Source organism: Callospermophilus lateralis, unplaced genomic scaffold (assembly GCF_048772815.1).
Source record: "Callospermophilus lateralis isolate mCalLat2 unplaced genomic scaffold, mCalLat2.hap1 Scaffold_250, whole genome shotgun sequence".
In the NCBI taxonomy this organism is placed as follows: Eukaryota; Metazoa; Chordata; class Mammalia; order Rodentia; family Sciuridae; genus Callospermophilus; species Callospermophilus lateralis.
Window position 1 is genome coordinate 788,822 of NW_027513332.1, and position 5,749 is coordinate 794,570.

The 5,749-nt window shown below is 34.4% G+C and overlaps 1 pseudogene; it reads right to left on the reverse strand.

The window, feature by feature from the left end:
- Positions 1–312: 312 nt before the first annotated feature.
- LOC143389172 (actin-related protein 2/3 complex subunit 1A pseudogene) lies at positions 313–2,172 on the reverse strand (annotated as a pseudogene).
- Positions 2,173–5,749: the final 3,577 nt, after the last annotated feature.

Here is a 5,749-nt window from a genome sequence, read left to right on the forward strand (position 1 = left end):
TATTTATTTTCCACATTCAGGATTTTTATTTAATTTTCTAAAAGACAATGTACATACCTCCCTTATCTATTCCTTCTAGTGTAACAATTTTCCATAATAAAGTACTTAAAGATAAGCTTTCATCAAGAATGAGATGAAATAGCAAAAATAAACAAACAAAAAACACTGCTGCTTTTAGAAAAGCAACACTTGCTCCAATTCAAACAAAAGCACACAGTGTTTGCTGGATATGTTTAAAGTGTTTTCTTGGGGCTTACTTTCCTCACCAACAGGCAAGTGGTGGCTATGTTTCTCATGCTGGATGGTGGAGGCTTACTTGGTTTCACATTCAGAAGACACTGGATGTACTACTAAGTTCTTGAAATTCCAACTTTTCTTGACGCCATCAGTGCCAGTAGTATAAAATCTGTGGCCATCTTACTTGTTCACCTTATAAATAGACACTTTAGTGATGCTAGACTCGTACAGTGTTTACAAGTCTGCATTAGGTCTTGGGTGGTGGCCCTCTTGTCCATGTTGCAAAAATGGTCCATGACAGACATGTTGGGCATGATGCTCTATTTTGGAATGTCTAGGTTGAAGACAAAGAGTATTGTACAGTAGTCAGGGCCAGCAGCCACAACACTATTCTCGGAGACAATCAGGAGTGGCAAGACTTCATTTTCAGAGTGGAGACCTTTTTGAGTCATTGGCAGCAAGGCAGGGTGTGGTTGTGACTGAACCAGGAGGAGTTGCTCCCACTGGCAAAGACTTTGAATCTGTGGACCCAGTCACCAGTGTCATTGTCAACAAACTCTGATGGACATCAGCTGACCCAAAGGGATTTTGCTGCCCCTGGAAGTATTGGTTGGCTTTTCATCTACTTCTTTACTGAACCCAGAAGATACTATACATCTGAAATCACATGACCATGCAGCTAGCAAAATGTTGGGAAGCCCATACAAGGTGAGGACAATGTAGCTATGATATTTTTAAAGTCTTTGCTTACCCACTAGTCATTTCCAGAATTGAAGGAACAAACAAAAATGAATCGTGCTCTCCTTCCCACAGCAAAATTGTTCGCCAGAGGAGATGGATCAGTTCACAAACTTGCCTGCGTGATTAAACCTCAGGATCACCTGTGTTGGTTTCCAGACACAGTCTTTCTGACTCCAGATATAGGCATTGCTATCTGCCCTACAAGTGGCCATGCCATCCTTCTATAAAAGCAGTCAATAATTCCATGGGATCCCTGGGCCCCTTGGGTTCATTAGCTTTCACTCACTTGCTCCCATTCTTCTTACAGATGTGCACTTCATTATTATTGGGGTTAAGGGTCATCTGGGTAATGTCCCTCTTTTAGGTATGGCAGGTGATTCACTCTAGTAAAAACTGATGCAGGGGGGCTGGGGATGTGGCTCAAGTGGTTGCGCGCTCGACTGGCATGCATGCAGCCCGGGTTCGATCCTCAGCACCACATACAAAAACAAAGATGTTGTGTCCACCGAAAACTAAAAAATAAATATTAAAAAATTTTCTCTCTCTCTTTCTCTCTCTCTCTCTTTGCATTTTCAAAGGATAAAAAGCTGGGGGTCACAATGGTCAGGAACAGATTGGAGCCAAGAATTCCTGGGGTCAATTTGGAAGATCAGGCTTCAGCTGGCACAGGTGAAGGCAGAAAATCACTTTAGTAAATTTACATCTGTATAGCAATGATTAGGCTGAGTGCTCTAAAAGATGGTGAGATGCTTTTCATTTAGAAAAATGAAGAATTCATTGTATTTACACTGATGTATAAAACAGTATGCTATATAAATTTAATCAGATTATGTTATAGTTATAATTTTATTCCTTAGTGAAGTCTGTGACTATATCGTTCAGCCTTAGAAGTTATATGTCATAAAAATCATTTTTTTAAGTTAGTGGTCATGATAATGTGAAGTTATGAATGTACAGAAACCATCAGTCAGCTTGAACATTAGGATTGTGAAAAACGATGAAAAACATGTCAGGTTGGGATGGTGCTGAGTCATCTAACTTAGGTTCAGCTTGGTTAGTAAGCAGAACTAGAGATCTCTGAAGTATCTGCTTCCTGTGATCACTTGCATAGTGTTAAAAAAGAATGCAAGAAGTCATAAAGCAATAAACCGTACAGAATGTGCCAAGAAGTTCAGGATCATAAATGACAGACATCATTGAAAAAAGCTGAAAACTATACCTCTAGTTATTTTCACATGAATAAGTGTGGAAATAATTTTGAAATCTAGTATGTATTGGGTTAAATAATATATAAAACACATGAACTTATTATCTATTTTTATATACTTTATTTTTTGTAAACATCAATGCCTTAATCTTAAAAAATTATCTCAAATTATAGTTTCTTGTTTTCTAACAGTTCAGCAGGAATACAGCATCTTTCTGAAGACTTGTACTCAGTAAATAATCAACAAATCTTTAAGATGATAGAGATATAAAGGGAATCTCAGAGTGTGATTGCAAAAAAATAAGTCAACTATGTATGTAACAAAATATTTTAAGTATTAGATTTTATGAAAAAATTATATTTTTCAATCTATTTTCAACAATGAGTAAACAGTTATTCATGTAACAGTGACTTAGTCAATTCTAGCTAGTACAATTGTATATAATCTACCAGAACTTAAAAATCATCTACTTCCATTTTCAAATTTTATTAACAAGGATTAAAATGAGCACAATGAACTGGATTATTATTTAAATATATATCAATGATATATATTCAATTTTATATTTAAATATGATTAATAAATATATTTAAATATGTGAGTAAATATGTAATGATACAAGTTATATAAATAATTAATATAATACTAACAAATAATGACAATATCAATAGGAAATAATGCCAACATTTAGGCTGATGTTCAGGAAGTTATATCAACACAGTTTAGAACCTAAATAACTGACCTAACCAGAGGGATTCATTTAACCACTCAGGCCTGTTCAACTGTGAAACATTGAAAATGACTAATAATAGTGCCTATATTGACTTATGGCTTGGAGTTAATATTAGTCTGTCTCTGGTTTTTTGTCCATCTAGACTCTAGTTCTCATACTGCCACTATCACATAGGTACCTCAATCAAGTTATTTAATATCCATCTCAGTTTATTCACTGGCCAAATAAAGATAATAATAGTATTGTCCTCATAAGGTATTGGGGATTGAATGTACTGTACAAAGCACAGTGGTTGATGATAAGCAACCCAGTGCTACTGTGTTGGAATTTGCTGGTAGAATCAAGTTTAATTCTTGAATAAAGGGATGTCTGTGAGCTACCATCAGTACCATTTATTCTGGACTTGGTTTATTCATGTAAAACCCAATTGTGCTTAATTGCTTATTCTTCTTACATACATCTGAAAATAAAGTATTCTATGTGCATCAATTTCTTGTTGCCTGGTCTCATATTTACACCCTGATATCTTATTGATGATATTTCATGATATTGGGATTGAACCCAGGGGTGCTTAGCACTGAACTACCTTTATTTTATTTTGACCCAGTGTCTTGCTAAGTTGCTGAGACTCGCCTCAAAGTTGTGATCCTCCTGCTTCAGCTTCCCTAGTGGCTTGGATTACAAGCATGCACCACCATGCCAGGCAAATGCTAATTTCTTTTTCAAGACCCAAGATTTCGCTCTGATCTACAAGTTCTGCTTGATTACTGGCATTGCCTGTTTGGTACTAATTACTAACAGTTACTAATATGACTAAAAATAAAACAATAAATTATACACAAAAACAAAATAAAATGAAAGAAGTTTCAACTACTGTTGTTATAGTTTGGATGTGAGGTGTCACCCAAAAGCTCACATGTGAGACAATGCAAGAAGATTAAGAGGAGAAATGATTGGGTTGTGAGAGTCTTAACCCAATCAATGAATTACTTCCCTGATAGGGATCAACTGAGTGTTAACTGAAGTGGTAGGGTGTGGCTGGGGCAGGTGGGAATTAGGGCGTGACTTTGGGAGATATATATATATATATATATATATATCATGAAGCCAGCCTTCTATGGACTTAGACCTCTGAGCCCTCAATAAACTTTTCCTCCTCTACAGTTGCTCCGGTCAGACCCTTTAGTCATAAGACAGAAAAAGCTGACTAAGACATCTGTTTTAAAACTTTTCTGCCCAAAGAAAGTTGAGTGTTTTTAGTACTGCTTGGGTCAATAACACTATGAAATAATGTGTTCTTCATTGTTTTCTCTTTATATGTTTTTTAAGTATGTCTACTTTTTTGAAATCCACATTTCACCTTTTTAGAATTTCTAGTAATCTGGAGAACAGCAACTTCTTGCTCCCAAGAACAAGACTTTCAGAAAATAAGTCTTTTGTTTTTTACCCCTATTAAATTCAAAATCAGAGCCACTACTACTAAACTTTAGGAACATTCACACCTCTTAAGAAGAAGACTCACAATAAAAATCATGAAAAAGCAATGAAAATAAAATTTCAAATAAATAAATAATTATTTTCCATGAATATTCTTTACAGAATCTCTCCCACCTTCTCTTTCATCTCTTCCAACTTTGTTTCCACCTCCTTCATCTCCTTCTTCTTCTTCTCCTTTTTATTTCATTTTTTTTTACTCCAGAAGCTATAGATATCAGGGAAGTTATCTGATCCCCTCAGACTTCAACTTTCTAAAAAGTAAAAATGTCTTTACTTTAAAACAGTGATGGCACAGTTAAAAAAAAAAAAGTGCAGTGCAAAACAGACTCCCACTGTAAGAAGCATTAAAATAACATATTTGAACAGATGGAATGAAGATCACATAGAAATTTTGATTTATAAAAATGAATGAAGAGCAACCGTGATGAGAAATAGTAGACAAAGCTGAAACATATTTACCTCTAAAATAATCAGGTTTATAGCAGCAGACTAGAATGGTGGTTTGCAGCCAATGGAGGATAGTGGGTATGGAAAAGTAATGGTGAAGGGCATAATGTTATGTTTCAGCCATGCAAGACAAATGGATTCTTCATCTATCTTACAGGATAGTGACCTTAGCACACATTACTGTATTTTACATGTATAGCTTTGTAAGAGGGTAGATCTTCTATTGTACTCTTACCACACAAAAAATAATAATATAATAATAATAATAATAATAATAATAATAATAATAATAAAAAATGGTAGGAAATTTTGGAAGCTGAGAGTTATGGGAATAGATTTAGAAGTGCTCTTTTACTGTTGTATACCTATTCCTATACTCCTCAAGTTGTATGTGTTAAATATGCACAGGTTTTTTATATATCAATTAAAGTAGCTTAATAAACTTCCTCATTTGAAAACCTCATTGAGTGAAATAGACTACTTACAGCAAAGATAATTAGACCCCAATAATTCTCAGAGAAGATAATAATAGCACAAATATCTTAGGAAAGAAAAGAGAATGTCCTGTTTTAAGACTTATAATCTAAATGTGAAGTGATTGAAAATTATTTGAAGGTAGGTGGTGATATGTTAAGAGATTCATCTTGAAAACCTCGAGAAATCACTAAAAATAATATAATGTCTGTAGAGGATACAAAGTAGAATTGCAAAAAAATTAATTATCTAAGAGAATATAAGCAAACACTATTGATAAAAGAGCTATTCCACAAATAAAAAATTGTAAAATGATCTGTTTAAACCCAAATGTATCAATATTTATATTTGGTATAATCTAGCTACTCTACTTAAAAGAAAGGGTTTTCTGGATTTGGATAAAAGTATAAAT